A 17148-nucleotide genomic window follows, 5' to 3' on the forward strand; every position below is an offset into this window, starting at 1 on the left:
CACCTCTCCTGCCTGCCCCTCCTTCGTCCAGCTCTCCGTCCCTTTCAGTGGGTCAGTGGTCCAGATTCAGGGATTCGCCAGCGGGCGCAGCGGGCCTGGCTCTCCCTGCGCCCGGGCGCACCCACACTCACACTCTCGCGCTGGCAACGCGCACACACAATCTCCCAGCGCTGGGGCACCGCGATTCCGTGGGATCCCCAGCACGGTTACGAGGATTTTAGAAATCACTCAGACAAGGAAACAAAGAAAGAAGCTTTCCAATCACTTTCCTGAGCTTTTTCATTTAAATTCCCCAACAAATCATCTCGCCTCTAACCATAACCACCAGGTTCACGCCAGGTCCAAGGACTGGACTGGACTGGCCATCCCACCTCCTGGCTCTTGACTCCGCTCGGGCCGGTCTCCAGGCTTCGCTTCGCCCCATCTCCCCTGCTTTCCTTCTTTCCCCCCGGCCTCAGTTTCTGGTTACCTCTCGAGTGGTCTTCACTTTTGGGGGGAAGAAGAGAAGAAGGGGAGGGAGGCGCTGAGGGGGGCAGCCGAGTTGCTATTTGTGGCGAAAGAATCCTCTTTAAAAGAAGCAGCAGCAGCAGGAAGGAGAAAACGAGAGAAGCGGAGGGAGGAGAAGAGACCCGGTCCCGGACCCCCTAGCCGCGAGCAGCGGAGCATCGAGGAGCGGGAGGAGGAGGAAGAGCAGGAGGAGGAGGGAGAGCAGACACAGCGGCGGCGGGAGCAGCCTGCGAAGCGAGCGCAGGGCGAGCAGGAGCGGGAGGAGGAGAAACCGCCGCGGAAGCCTCCGGCTCAGAAGGGCCAGGAGGACGGCCCGAGAGGAGGAGGAGGAGGAGGAGGCGGAGGAGGAGGAGGAGAAGGGGGTAGGGGTGGAGGGAGGGCGGGGGGACGCGCTCCTCTGGATGCTGGATTTTGGGTTTTTGGATTCACTCGCTGACTCTCCTCCACTTCCTCGCTCTGGACTGGGCTGGCCATTCGAGGGCCGGGCGGCGGCAGCGACTGGGGGGACTCCCGCGGCGGCGGCCGCAGCTCCGCGGGATTAAATTGGCCGCCCAGAGGCGGCTGCTTAGGCAGGCGCGGGCTGCGCGGCCGTGGCGGGGCGCGAAGGCGCTGGGGAAAAGTGCCGGTGGCGGCGCGGGAGGCGGTGGCGGTGGTTGCCCGGAGCCAACATGACCAGGTAAGTCCCCGAGTGACCCGGTCCGCCCCCCTTTGCCCTCCCCTCCCTAAGCCCGGGGCTTGCCCTGAGCCGCGGCTCAGGCAGCGGGCGCCTCCCGGGCCGGAGCTTCCCACTCTCGCGTCCGCGAGCCCAGCGCCCCGACACCGGAGCGCACACAGTTTGCTCTTCTGAACCTCCTTGGGCAGAGGTCCTCCTCCTCCCTTCCACGGTTCTCTTGTCGTTTAAAACCTCAGACCAAGGAAGAGTGGCAATTCTAGAAAATGAGGGTGTTTGTGTATGTTTATTTGTGCGACCCCCGCTCTCTCCTCCTAGGGTGGATAGAGTATTGGGGAAATGGAGGAGCTCTGGGGCAGTCGGACCCTACCCAGGGATTCTGCCTCTGCATTATCTATATCTATCTATCTATCTTCTTCTTCTTCTTCTTCTTCTTCTTCTTCTTCTTCTTTTTTTTTTTTTTTTTTTTTTTAAGAGGCTGTGATTACTGTTTTAAGGAGGGCTGGTTATGGTGAGGGGGCGAATTCTTTTTCTTTCTTTTCTCTGAACTAGTGGGGGGAAGGAGAAATAGCAGGAATCCAAGTCTACACGGCTGCCATAGAGGAGGGGGATTGTTTTGGAGACCTTTCCATGGCAGAACCAAAGATCCTAGTTCTGCTACGGGAATCTGCTGTTCTTACTCATTCCGAGGGAAGGGAACAGAGAATTTATAATGAAAAATCCAAGTTGTAGGAAACAATTTTAAAAGAAAGCCACAACAAACCAAAGGTTCTTGGCTTCTCTATCGATTTACTGTAGCTTTTATGTAGGCATGTAGAAAACTTGGATTGTTTATCTATTAGGTTGATTTTCATTTAAAACATTAACAAATGAAGTCAGTTTTCTTATGCTTAAAAAAAAATCTTGAACACTAAAGTGTAAGCTGAGCTTTCATTAATTGGGTGTTCTAGGATTCTGAATAGTAGTTCAATTCTCCAAAACCCAGACTATCACATCTACTAGTATTGTTTCCAGCTCGCCTCCCAGTACACGACTTGCCAAATGTCTGTTTTCTAAAATTCTTAGAGTGATCCCCCAAGACCAAGCTACAGTTGTGACTTAAGCACCCAAGAATATTCCTGAGGGATCACTCTTCCAGTATTTTCTCTTAAAGTACCCCCCCCGCCCCGTTTTAGATGCCTATAGACACAGTGACAGTGACTTAACGGAGCTTAGCACACTCATTTTGAACCTCAGAGACTAGTAAACTGCTTGTGACTTGAGAGAGATTTGCTCTTGGACTTCAGAGCTACAGACATGGACCTTTCCCTTTGATGTGTTCTTTCCAACCATCCTGTAATAACACACATATGGGGAGTTGGTCCAACCGTTCATACTTTTGACTCTTTTGGCTATTCTGTCTGTTTGAAAGTGTACACACCCACGACTCAACTTGAGTAAAACCAAGGTGATATTCCTGATTTTAAGGAATATTTAGATGACACCGACCTAAAGATTGTGTTATGTTGGTAATATGATGATATCCAGAACAATGCTTAGTATATATTATGCTTGTTTTGAAAGCATATTCTATTATATGCCACAGATAGATATTATTTTATTGATTTAGTAAAGAGAATGAATTTTCCATGCTAGATGTCCAACTTCTTGAAATAGACATCCTAAATGGACATGGAAGGAAAATTTCTCCACCTCCCACCTCCCATAATTATGTACTGTACTTTGCTTTTCAATGGAGCTAGCAATTCTGTGACAGATTTTTAAAATTCACCCTCATGCTATCAGCTATTATAGTACTTTCAAAGTGTGAAATTGACAAGCTGGTCAGTTTCATGAATTCAGCTGTCAGATTGTGTCCAGTTAAAAATTGCTAAAAGCTGTAAATGTGCCTGCCTGGAATTTTCTTTTGTAAAGGAAAGACAGCAAGAGGATGAGGATTAAGGGTTGTTATTAATTGTACATCTTTTAAAATAGGGGCACTCCAATGTGAGTTTTTATAACTGGCTGTTGTTGTGAAATACGTGTCGATTTCTAATATTTTAAAAGTGGCCTTCAGTTTGTATCAATATTTCATTTAAAATAGTGAGCACTTTACTTAGAAATTATCTGTTCTTAAACCCTTCATTATAATAAGTATAATAAGAATGAAATTCAAAAAGAAAAACTTTCTTTCAAATATATTTTAATATATTTGAGTAATATATCACTTTTTTGTAATGACATGTAAAGAGGTGGATGTTAAATATTTTATTGTGGAGGTTATGTAACCTAAATTCTTCTTGGACCAGTGCAGTGATAGTTACTAAAGTAATGAAATGCGAAGATCTTCTTTAATATATATGTATTTTGGTAGATAACCATGAAAGTAAAACCGATTAAAGTATTAAATACAGTGACTTGATTTGCCTTTTAAGAATGACATTTATGTAAAGCCAGAATATCTTCAAGTGGAGAACTGAGAATCGGAATCCCCTCATCTGCTGCTGTTCACTGAGCCACTAGGGGCCTGTATTACTGTTCTTATATCCAGGAGATACCCTCCTATGGCAGATGCAAACCCTTCCTAGAGAGACATTTGAAAAAAAAAAAGTAGGCAGTCTTCTAAGTTTTTCTTTTGTTTTCAACCTATTAACTCATGCTCTAGTGTTAGTCATGGACATTGATTGAAGAAGAGTTTTTCAAGAACATTATGTATAGAGCTTCTGAAACTATGATGGTGTAAGGTGATTTTTTTCACATAAAATGTGAAACAAAAGAAGTATTTGTGTAAATTCATATGTGATCCCAGATTCTCAGTGTATGCCAAGGATAAACAAGTAGGAACATTAATAACTTTTTTTTATTGGACTGATAAGGATGTTATTTGCATAATGTAGGGTTAAAAGATAAATGAAGCAGAATTACTTTAAGGAAAATGTAGTCATAGATTGATGGTGTGATTAAACTTGCTTTGTAAGTGCTGTGCAAGTTAGTATGGAAGGAGAATCTGAAGCTCCGTCCAGTTTAGTCAGCACTTGAGGGACCTGGACTGAAGATGCACTATACATTTTTAAGTGTCAGTTTCACAAATTTGAAATCGACCAGCTGTGGCAATCTTGATGGACATTAGGCAATAAGGTCAAGTATACTTACACTGTTCCTTGGTTGATTTTCAGTTTTTCAAACTGACAAGGGTGACTGTTGGTAAAAGAGCACACCACCGGCATTTGCATATTGGATTTCCTTCAGATCCAGCTTGATTTATCAAGCCATGAAACAATTCTGTTTTTTAAAAAAGATGCTATGGATAAATGAGAATTCATTAACACAATCCCATATGAAAAGGGCCATTTCAGGAAAGATGGATTTCTTAAGGTGATTTTGCTTTAAAACCACCCAGTTTCAGCAGTGTAGTTGGGTAGTCTGAGAGGTAAAGTATGTGCGTGCTCTAACTTGTGATCCTGAGAGCTCAAACTTTTACACTAACATCTTTAAATCTGTGCACTTAACCTTTGCTCAAGGGTACCCTTTTAGTTGCCCCAAAGTTCCTGGTTATCTCACAAATGAACTTTACCTTTGACATAGTGTGCTCAACTGAGTGGCCACAGAGTATACCTTTAGGATTGATATTACAAGATATATGAAGTGCTAAATATACAGCTGTGAGTATTCAGTTTTCCAGAGTACTCACAGAATGTATTATTTTTTCCCTATTTCCTTAAAGGGACAGTAGTTTTTGGCTGAAAAGTTGAGTGTGAGAAAATAAGTTCTATTTTAAGCCAGGTCTACTCTGGGTGTCTTATTGCTTATTGGAGTTATTTACCTTTTCTTTGTACTGTTTGGTTTCTTTGAAAAATTCATTTTGGAAAGCTACTTACTTGTGATGGCACAAACACAACGTGCAGCCTGAAGCAAAGTCAATGTTTAAAAACATTTCTTTTTATATTACTAATGATTTGCCAAGAAAGAGCAAAGAGAGGAGTTATTCTCTCTGTGCCCTACAGGATTGAGGATTCCCGTATAACACATCATCTAAGATATCTGGTAACATGTAAGAAGATTGCTTAGAAGGGATTTTTCAGTGAATTTTATTCGAACAAATATCACTTTTTTAAGCTTCTGTAATTTCATAGCACAGTGACGTTTCCAGCAAAGGATCCATTTGTTTGGGGATATGTTTTCTATATGGATAATCTCATTTTCTTGTGATTAGTACTTGAAAACACTTAAAATTTGATGCTTGGTTTGCATTTGTTTTGACAATTGAAGTGTCCAACTCCCTCCCCCATTTTTCAAATAAAAATGTGTTTCAGCTCTTTCACAGTTAAGTCCTTTAAAAAGATAGCTGAGAGAATATATGGCTTGTGCTTCCTGATTGTTCATTATATGAAATTATAGCCTCAGACGTAAAAGTTCAGCATTTTGTTTGCGTCATAAGTCTTGGGGAGGTCAGAGAGTGAATACTTGTATGTTACAGCCGTCTCTGACCTAATGCAACCTAAATAATAAAGTCATGACAGTGGCACTAGACTGAAGCATTAATGAAGCAGAATTGTTAGAAGAAGTATTTCAGAAAATCACATTTAGGTCCTCTGCCCCTTGTTTCCCCTTTAATAAATTGCCCACTTAGCTTTCATGTGATCAACAGTCAGTTTGCATTTTCTTCTATTAACATTTAATCATTAAATATTTTAAGGCTTAGACATTAATTTAAGTATTATATCCACATGTACTACCATATTCTCAAAACAATGTGTTGGGGGAAAAAGGACTAAAATCATGCCAGTAATGTCCTGCCTTCTCCCTTTCCAGATAATCCATTCAGTATCTTTCTATTCATTATTTTCTCTTTGGTACTGATACGTATGATTGGATCATGTCAATACTTGTCAGTTTGTCTATTGCTTTTTACAAATTACAGAAAAAATAGAGCAAAACGGAACTTTTTATTCACTTTTCAACATTTACTGTCCCTCAAATCAAGTTCCTATGCATCATAAATGAGTAAATTAAATGAAAGAATTGACAATTTGGGAAGCTAAGACAACTGATTTTGTCTGTAAGCCAGCAGATCAGGTGTACCAGTAGATAAGTAATGTTGAGACAACTTAGATGATCCTTATTCCCCACCTGCAGTAAGCAAGCCTTGCTTTCCTTTGCAAATGACTGTTCTTAGCTGCCAGGTTTTTTCTTTGGCTCCTTCCGCATCTGTAACAAAGTACAAAAGCAAAAGCAGCCATCTGAAGCTAGGCTTTCCCCAAATTCTTTGGATTTTCACTGACCAGAAACCCTGTTTAACTATGACATTCTGATAACAATGTCAGGAGCATTGTGACCTTCACCGCAGTGCTATTTACTGGATTTAAGCTGTATAACTCTTGTCAGTTTCATGAAATTGATTGAATTTATAAATTCTTAATTATCTTTTTTTAACAGCCTTTGGGCTATATTCCTTAATGCAGCAGTGGCTAACTAAATTGAGATTGTGAATTACATTGAGAGAACAGCACTTCTCCATATCATTTTGGGATTAGGAGATATTGTACTTTCAGATACATAAAATGATCATCTGTAATCATTGAGTCAGAAGTGATAAGAGACTTCTCTTGTAAGCTTCAGTAAATCAATTTCTCTTATTAATAAAAATTTTTGTGTTAGTTCTGATCTTATAAATAATTGAAAATTAGTTCTTGTTTCATTTTATTTAATCCTATTAGTATATAAAGGTAATGCTAACGATTATAAAATCTCAACTGACTTCTTTCCTCCCATCCTTCCTCCCTCCCTCCCCTCTTCTTTCCTTCTCTTCTCCTTTTCCTCCTGCTCCTTCTTTTGCTGCAGTGAAAAGAACATAAATTTGATGCAAGCAGAACTGAATTTATACATTAGTATTGTCACTTATATGTGGAATCTTGGGGGAAGTTATATAACATTTCAGTGTCTCGGTTTCATCATCTGTAAAGTGGAGAAAATAACCATAGATACAATGAAGACCCAGTTAGATAATAAGAATTTATCTTATTTTTCATTATCAAAATCCTGCATCTAAGAGTTATGTAAGGAACATGTTGTATTCGTTAAGGCTAGTTTCCCTGATAGAATTCTGCTGTCTTTAGTTACCTGCTGTAAATTATTGCTACCTGACTTAAAAATTAGGACTTGTTGGTTATGGACGTTTTGTGTAGGTTTGTTCAGTTTTCACCTTGTGTACCTGCTATCATTACCACACATGCTAGAACTGCAGTTTCTTTCCAGCATGTTGATTGAAGTTTGTACACATCAGTACATCATGGGACACTATCTCAGAAAGCTTTTAAAGCAAAAGCTAGAAATGATTTTACCTTAAGTACACAAAGAGAGCATTTTGTTTTAAAGTAAAAAAAAATGTATTAATAGATTTTTGCTGATATTTGATGTGGAGCTGCGGTCTGGGGGAAGAAGTGTTTAGAAAAGTACTTAATTAAAATAGTGAAGCAAAAGAATTACCATTTTTTTCTTTAATGGTAGTGCATCTTAGAAAGCTCCTTAGCTCTTTGCCTAGTGCAGCTGTCCTTCCCTGAAAGATCAGGTTTCAAGAGCAATGATGGATGGTGGGTGCCTGTAGCCAGTTGTGGGGTTTGTTCTGAGGTCAAATGTATTGATGGAGGATAGGAATTTACTGCCTTCTGTCTCTCCCTAAGATCTGCCAGTACAATTTCACAGAGAGAAATTAGACTAGACACATCAAATGCTGATCCAGTGTCCCATTATAGGTCAAAAAGACATTTGTTTTCCATGTTTAAAATATTTTTTTTCTTCCATTCCCCCTTCCTCATGTTCTATCCCAACTGAAAGGACTTTTTGAGCGTGTGCACTAATGGTTTACTGCAAGTAGACCCTAGCATCTCTGTAAAAACAAATCAAACTACTTGCAATAGTAACTTAATTGAAATTTTATTAAAGGATTTTAAGAAAGAAACAAAATATGCCTACCCGTTTTCATAGTTCTGTTTGAAACAGTTCAGTGTGTTTTTTAGGTACATGGTTTTACACTTTATTTTAAAGGGATCTATCAAGATTATCTGGCTTGTTGGGAATAATAATAGTCTATTGGAAATGATGTAAATATTGTGAATCTACTTAATGACCAATGAATGATTTTCACTTTTTTCCTAGGTGGAAAAATTGTAGTATTTTTAAAGGAATAAATTTTGGGATATATCTTCCACTGGAAACATCCCATGGATGGTAGCTATTCTCTCTGAGCCCTTTCTTTGGCACTTTTTTCATCAACATTCTTTCCTCTTAATCTGATGTTTTGGCCCCTGCATCTCCATTTTGTCATTTTTTCTGTGGCCCTCATCAGGTCGTCATTTATCCCATCTTCTGTGATATTCCTATCCACCTCTCACAGAAGCAATGATTTCTGGTAGTTGACCATCAAAATAAATTTCCTAACTTCTTAATGAACTTCCAGACCTGATTTTTTTTTTTTTAATCTGCTTGTTAGATAGTTGAGAAATAGAAGACTCTCCTGTATCTCACACTCTACATTTTGTAAACCTAAAACGCTATCTACACATCCATACACAGATTGACCTTTTTTTTTTTTTTTCTTGGTAGCTCATCATCTGATTTAGCTCTGCACTAGAAACTTGGGTGTCACCTTTGTCTCCTCCCTTCCTTTCATTCTTGTCCCCACTCAATTTTGCAGGTTTGATTCCTGTAATCTCTTTTAATCTTATCACTCCTTTTCAACTGTGTCCCTTTGCCATATTGTTGACACATTCAACACACCATTCCTAGCTGCCTAGGCAGTCTCTACGCTCTCACACTTCTCTCAATTCTTCCTGAAAACTTTCATTTTTCTGAAATGCCAACCTTCTCAAGTCTGCATACCCTTGTAACAAATCCTCAGTACAGCAGCCCAAGAACTTTACAATTGAGCAAGCACCCTCCCTTACAGAACTCCAGGTGCTCCCCTCCAGCAGCATCCAGAGTCCCTGCCATCAGGGAGCAGACTGCTCCCAGCACGTCCGGTTCTGACAGTACCGTCTCTGGAATCCCCTTTCTCTACCAGTTGTCCTAACTTGCATCCCTTGAAGTCCTTCTAATTATTCTCTCATTTTCTAATTCTCAGCTCAAGTACTGTGCCCTCTTCTTTGAATTTAGTTGGAGTTGAATTTAATTGAAATCATGAATGTGAAGAATACTTGTTCATTTGAAACCTCTTATGATGCTTGGGACACATATAGGTAAAAACCAAATTTCTGTTAATTTTTCTGATATTGGAAGTTCAGTAGCAGTGATCGATGTGCCAATTCATATGAGTACCTACTATGTGCCAGGCATTTGGCATGGCACGTTTTTTTCAGTACCACATTTAATCTCTACAGTGTGTGTAAGTTTGATGGTTTTGTTATCACCAGTTTATTTAGGAGGAAACTGATTCGTTGAAAGGTTAAGTGACTTGCCCAAGGTTACACAGCAAGAAATAGTGAAGAAGGAACTTAAAGCCACGGTTTTAAGTCCAGCAATATTATAGTCCCAACTCTCATGCACTCCAGTCTTAACCCTCAATATATGCTCATGTCTGAGAGGATTCTTAAAATTTATTTCACATGCACCAGGCAAATAAAACCAATATGGTGCTTTCTTGATCCAAACTCAGGAATAATCTTAGGTGTTAATGTAGGTTGTCCTTCCCTCATTTCCAATGAATCTGTTCTGCTCCTTTCTCTGACCAGAGGCATTAATTTTTTTTTTTTTTTCTATACTTAGATTTGGGCTAGATGGTCTTTTTGTGGTAGTCACCTTCCAACTCCAGAATTATGTGCTTTTCAGGCCAGTGACACAACAGCCTGAGCTCTGGAGAAGAAGTGGTTAAACAACATATTTTCACTAAAAATAGTTTTTAAAAATCACAGAGGCTGGCATTTTCAAAACTTCCCAACAGGTAAGGAATCAAAGAATTTAATTTTTTTTTTTATTTTTTATAAACATATAATGTATTTTTATCCCCAGGGGGACAGGTCTGTGAATCGCCAGGTTTACACACTTCACAGCACTCACCATAGCACATACCCTCCCCAGTGTCCATAACCCCATGCCCCTCTCCCAACACAAAGCATTTTTATAAAGAGAAATATGGATTTAGCAGGACTATCTGAGGAGCAGCTTCCCATCAAAGAAATGAAATTATACCAAGTGATGTATATATGCATTCTATTTATTGGCAGCCTGCCCTACCAAGTTGTATCTGGGCAGTTTAGTCAATTATAATGTCTCTTCTAAAATACTCTATTTTCATTGCATACCTGTTAATTTCATTATCAATAACAGATGGATGATTTGTTAAGTTTTCTCCATTTAATCTATTTTGTGAAGGTTTAACTTTTTTTTTTCTTTTTTGGGGAAGCTTCTGAGGTCTAATTCTAGATATTGATATTAATGATTCATAATCATTAATTATGATTTTATAAGTCATACAATAAAGGATTTACATTTGTTTGATGATTTGGAAAATTATTTTTTCTCTGGCAGCAAGGCACCCTGAAGTTTTAAATCAGACATGGTACATAAAATAAAGTTACATGGAAAATGCTCTGGTCTTTTATGGCTCTTTTAGAATGTCAACAGTTAAGTGTTCTTTGCCCGGGCTTCTAATGCACTTCTTACAATCATACACTGTCTTGTTTAACCATGTTTTCCTATGAGTTTATCTGTAAATGGAACCTCTGAGAAGCCTGGAGAAGGGTATCCTACCTTCTCTGGGTAATGTGTAGTGAGGCCAGTTACAATCTTAATAAATGTGTTTTGATGATAACAGTTATAGATTAAGAATGACAAGTTCCATAAATATTGTTATGCATATTCAGGTACTACCAGAGAAATGATTCCCTAAATGCATTTGAGTCTTATTTTACTGTTGTTTAGACTCAACTTGATCTGATTTATTTTTACTGAAAAAAATTAGGAAATCTATAATTTAAATTTTGATTTAAAATTTTTCACTTAAAATCTATTTTTTCTAAAAATTTGTCACTTCGAATCTGTTATCCCAAGTATACCAAAATGAATATTAACTTCCTTTCAACCAAATTATACACTATCTTTTGATATGTTCTCTGACATCTGTTGGCAAGGTCCCCATCATCTTTTGCCTGGTTTGCAGCCTCTCTGTGTTCAGTTGAGAACACACTATTGTTGCTTCTCTGCTCCGTAGCCAGTGTAATCTTTAAGCAACTCGGAGTTTCTCCTCTAAATATTCTGATGGTCCCACATTTCCTTGAAATATGGCTTGAAATAGGCAACAAAAGTCACCTGGCCTTTGGTGCCTTTACCTTTGCCGTGTCTCTTGCTACCTTGTCATTCTTGTGTTCATTTTCTCTGTTCCCTTCATCCCACCCTCAATGCATGTACAGTCCAGCAACATAAAATTATTTGCTGTTTCTAAGATGCACTACTCTGACTTTTCCATCTTTAATTTTGGGCATGTCCTCTCTCTTTCATGTGTAAAGTCCCTTCCCCTTCCATTTTTGCTCGAGTCACCTCTTCCATCACCTCTTCCTCTTCTATCTTGGCTGACAACTCTTCCAGGAAGACTTCCCACTCTCCCATGACTGGATACCCTTTATGCACTAAACAAGCACTGAATAAATTTGGCAGTTAATGTATATCATAATGTATTGCAATTGCTTATCTATGGTCTGAAGAATTGCAAATTCTTTGAAGCTGAAACCCATGTCTTCTTCCCAGTGGGATCTCTAGTACCTAGCCCATGACCTTGCTCAGTGTAGTCATAATATTGGCACATAGGTGTTAGGTATTCCAATGAACAGATCAAGTGTGAGCAGAAAAATCAGGGATGGATTAGTTCATGGCCCAAATCTTGTAGCCCATATGTTTAATATTTAACTGTACAGTTTATGGTCTTATTATCAGTTGCTCTTTAGTAATTAATTTTTACTTTACTTGAGCTAAGTTTCACTTACCTAGTTCTCTACCAAACCATGGCAAAGCCAAATCTGAGTATACTGTGTGTATCTACTCGTATGTCACCAGACAAGACAAATCTGCCTTTACATCTGGCTGGGGTAGGAATTCCCAGATGCACTTAATTCTGACACATGGTCATTATTGAACCAAAAGCCATTGCCTGGCATGATTGTAGCTTGTATTTGTTTTCATTTTAAAGGGCTTCATCCAGGCTGCCAAATGTACAACAGGTGCCTTCATTTTATACTTGCCAATCTGTTGTTATTCAAATGACCGCCGGAACAGAGACTAATGGTATCTAATAAAATTGATCTCAGTTCTGGCAAGCCAGGCTCACAAGAGCACAAGGGGTAGGAAGTGCAGTGTGGAAATATGCTGGTGCTGAGTGTGCCTGGTGAAGCATACAGTTTTTAGGAGGTGACATATGTCTCAACATAGGCCCCTTGATTATGTGGAGCCGTGGAAATTTTCCACAGCCTAGTGTTCCTTAAACACGAGGATTTGTAATCTTATTTTTGATGGACTTGCTGGGTGGCATGTGGACTGGACTGGTCGTGCCAGCTTATGGATGGATGGCTATTCCATGTCTGTAAGGCACACTTAGGTCATTTTTTCATGCCAGAGAGCTGGCAGGTATGAGGTTTTTACTTCCTGTCATCAGAAATTTACCTTACTGACATCATAAATTCTCTGTAAAACCTGACTATTAACAGAGCTAACCAGGAGAGGAATGTGTCAGTTTGCAAGAAGGAGCTCGTGTTTGGACATTTTCATTCAGACTGTGTATATAATTTCTTGGGTTCTTCTCATGTTGTATAGGAAGTTGGCCCCTGGAAACCTTTGCCACTAAGGGAAATAAACTTTTGATGACTGGCCATCAAAAGTTAAAAGCACAAGGGTTGGCAAATGTTAGAATCAGTTCTCACGAGGACACGAGATTGCTTTTTTTCTTTTTTTTTTTGCAAGGATTTTAGAGACCTCATTTTACTATCTATCCGCTCTCCCATTTATGTATTCATTCTTCAAAGTGCCACACATTAGACTCCCTTAAATGCAAGGAACTGTGGGAATGTACAGATGAACAAAACACTGCCGAGTATAATTTGCATGGACAAATAGACTGAGATCTAGTTCTTAAGATTTTGAGAAATGTGTGCTACATAAAATCCGTTTCCTATTGGAGAGCTTTGTGTTGTCATGTGGAAAAAAGCTACTCAAGTTCCATTATGATACTGGAACTTATGGACTCACTAAATAGTAGTAATAACCACTACTAGAATAAGGGAGAGCCGCTATAGCCTTAGCTACCTAGCCACACGTCACTTAGCTCCACAGTTAATTGAGCTCATCTAATTTCTTGTGACCTAGCATATAGAATAGTTCTTAGGTTAGGATTTGGCTATTATTGGACCATCTTTTTGTATTATTTATACCCATCCTACTTGAAAAAGGATTTGTGGCAGCTATTAAATCATATGCTTCATTATCCTTAATAAATCACCTTGGTAGAGCAGACAATGGATTATTGTACAGATGGTTAGTTTCTATGAGAAATTTTTAAAAATATGCAACTTCTTAGCCTCATTCTGACTGATATTTTATTTCAAAGCATTTTTAAAATGATAGCACCCTTAATGGGGTATGCTGAACTAGACACTTAGTGAGTGGTGCTCGTCCTAAAAAAGAAAATAATAAATAAATATATATGTAAAAGTAACAAAAATATGATTAACAGTGCTTAACAAATATATTTAAGATGACTGTTACCATTTCCTTTTTTTTCTTTTTTTGGGAGGGACTGTTACTTTTTCTAATTGTGTAAATTTTTTGAAATAATCTTCATGATTTAGAGAAAAAGATGCACATTGATGTAGAAGGATTTTTTAGTAGTTTTTTTTTTTGCAGTTAGAATTGAGAAAAGTAATGAAATAGATAAAAACTTGCATCTGCAAGCCTTATGAATATAGTATTACTTTTAGGTAAAGGGGAACAAATTATCTTTTAGGTATTTTAAGCACAAGACTCTTTTTCCTTTTTGATTATTTATGTACCAGAGTGAGAAACTCCACTGTTTTTGTGTCTCCAGATGAGAATGAAACACATTTCGTTCTGTAAAATAGCTGCCTTGGCCTCTTTGTTGTAGGAATAGCCATTTCTCAGAGAGTAAATGGGAAATTTTCCAAAGGTGTTAGAAAGGACATTAGATTAAATCTTATGTGGTTTAGCTGAGGAAACTAAGACCCCAAGAGTTGAAGAGACTTCACTGTCCTAGCTGGCCCTTCCACCTTGGTCTCCTGAACTCTAAGCCATTCTTTTCTGTAGTTAACGCTGTCCCTGCCAGAAATGGGGTCTTGGCCAATGCATTGCTGGTTCTGAGTTAGAGGAAGGTTCTACATCAGACAGTATCTGCTTTGATAAGAATTCTACTGCCTTTTTCTCATCAAAATTCAAGGGAGGGTGATCAGAGGGGCTCAGTCTGTTGAGCATCCAACTCTTGATTTCGGCTCAGGTCATGATCTCAAGGTCGTAGGATTGAGCCCTGTGTGGGGCTCCGCACTCATCTGCAAGTCTGCTTGAGATTTGAGTTTCTCTTTCTCCCTCTCCCTGCTCACATACTCTCTCTAAAATAAATAAATCTTAAAAAAAATTTCAAGGGAAAGAAAAGGACCTAGATCTTCCTTATCACATATATGGATATATATATATCCATATCTGTATATATATGTATATACACATACATATATCTCCATAAGATTCCAAGTCTCCTTACTACTTAATTAAAATTTAATATGATTGTAAACTTAGTTTTGCTAGCTGTATTTCAAGTGGTCAGTATCCCCATGGAGTTGGTGGGTATGATAGAACAGCACAGATGTTTCCATTGTTGCATGAAGCTGCTTTGCACAACACTAGCCTACCTGATCAGTCTGTAATGTCAGTTGGTATTTTTAAGGTTTCATATGTAACAAAATAAAGCTAGACCATTTATGTACTGACAACACCCATTGATCTTAGTAGGAAAGAATGTACCTGCCAAATGTAGGTGAAAGATACTGTGTCTTAGAAATACATCCTCAAGGAAAGTGAATTGATAGCGGAATCTCTGCTCTGTGTCTCAAGACAAATATGCATACTCTTTACTTTGTCCCTGTGTAATGGAGAGGGGAGACACCTGTCTTGAAGTCAAGGAAGGAGGCAAATTCACGATCCCTGGTTCTATCGCATGTCCTCTCATTCCGTTAGCAGTGTTTTCTGTTATTTTCCAAGGGGTTTTTGTTTGTATTTCAGCCATTTCACCTTCGGGGTTTCCCCAAGAAGGAGTAAGTGGTGGCAGTATGCTGAAAGGAGTGGCTCAGGAGTGTGGTTGTATTCTTTCACATCCAAACAGTAGGCTTTGACAGTGAATGGCGATGCTCTTAATGGGACAACAGGTGTAGACTTAGGCCTTTCTTTTTTTCCTTTCTTTTTTTTTTTTTTTTTAATTTTTATTTATTTATTTGACAGACAGAGATCACAAGGAGGCAGAGAGGCAGGTGGGGGTAGGGGGGTGGGGAAGCAGGCTTACTGCTGAGTAACCCCGATATGGGGCTTGATCCCAGGACCCTGAGATCATGAGCTGAGCTGAAGGCAGAGGCTTAACCCACTGAGCCACTCAGGTGCCCCTAGACTAGGCCTTTCTAAGCCAACTGGATAGTTCTGATGTCTTAAAGCTCCATATGCAGAGCAGAGCAAATGTGTCTTTTGTTGGTTGGCTGAAATGGGCAGGAGGGAAGCCTGAAGGTAATCCCAGGGACGCAAAAGTGTTACTTACCTAGCCTTCACTTAGTATCTTTCTTTCTTTCTTTTTTTTTTTAAAGATTTTATTTTTTATTTTATTTTTTTTTAAAGATTTTATTTTATTTATTTGAGAGAGAGAGACAGTGAGAGAGAGAATGAGCGAGGAGAAGGTCAGAGAGTGAAGCAGACTCCCCATGGAGCTGGGAGCCCGATGTGGGACTCGATCCCGCGACTCCAGGATCACGCCCTGAGCCGGAGGCAGTCGTCCAACCAACTGCGCCACCCAAGTTTAAAGATTTTATTTATTTATTTGACAGACAGAGATCACAAGTAGGAGAGATGCAGGCAGAGAGAGAGAGAGGAGGAAGCAGGCTCCCTGCCGAAGCAGAGAGCCCGATCAATGCGGGACTCGATCCCAGGACCCTGGGATCATGACCTGAGCTGAAAGCAGAGGCTTTAACCCACTCAGCCACCCAGGTGCTCCACTTAGTATCTTTCTTACTGTCCTTTTGCTTTATTATAATGCTCTTAAATCTTGTCAGGGATCAAGCCAAACCAGTGTCACCTGTAATTAATGCTGACAAGCAGGTATCAGAAAACTATTAGAAGTTACTGAAAGCAGTGTGGGGCAGATGAGGACCTCCATACTAACCCCTGACAATTCAGTAGGGACGAGAGGCAGAGCTGTCCAGACAATTCTACCTTGGTCCCTACCCCACCCTCTTCCACCCTCTCCCAGACCCAGGCAAGAGTTACAAGTTCATTTTAATGTTTTTATAGAGCCATAATAGAATAGTCAGGGGAAGGGGGAGGGATAAAAACTGTACTACTTTATAACAATTCCTGGAAACATAGCCTCACTTTCTCTCAACCAACCTCTCTTTTGGTCACAGAATCTGAGATAATTGTTCCCAAATGCCTTTCTCTTTTCCCTTCACATCTTAAATCTCTATCACCTCCCACAGGGAGCACCACAGGTTCTGATATTTTTAGTTGCATTTTTCAGGTAGGTTTTTTTTTTTTTTTTTGCATTTTTACTAGTTATAGAAAGAAGTTACTTTGTTTTAAATATATATGCTTTAGAAACTAGGTAGCAACAGTTAGGGGTAGTTTCTTGTTGTTTTGTTTTAATCAGTTCTGAGACTCTTTGTGGTTATGTATCTCCAGTTACATAATCAAATCAGCAAAAACAGGTTTCTGTTTTCAAAGCCAGTAGTTTAGAAATACAGTTGGTGTAT

At 39.5% G+C, this 17148-nt stretch overlaps 1 protein-coding gene across 38 annotated transcripts in view; it reads left to right on the top strand.

Moving 5' to 3' along the window:
• The window catches only part of PTPRD (protein tyrosine phosphatase receptor type D), a 2250073-nt gene that overhangs the window by 1714898 nt on the left and 518027 nt on the right, over positions 1–17148 (top strand). Inside the window, exon 1 of one of the 38 annotated variants that reach the window (XM_044265659.1) lies at positions 1121–1183. The exons of the other annotated variants lie outside the window; for them this stretch is intronic. The gene's annotated coding sequence lies outside the window, so the exon portion shown is untranslated. Of the gene's footprint in view, positions 1–1120; positions 1184–17148 lie in introns of those variants that run through there. 38 annotated transcript variants of the gene reach the window in all.

The sequence above is a fragment of the Neovison vison genome, chromosome 9, assembly GCF_020171115.1.
Source record: "Neovison vison isolate M4711 chromosome 9, ASM_NN_V1, whole genome shotgun sequence".
Taxonomy (NCBI): domain Eukaryota; kingdom Metazoa; phylum Chordata; class Mammalia; order Carnivora; family Mustelidae; genus Neogale; species Neogale vison.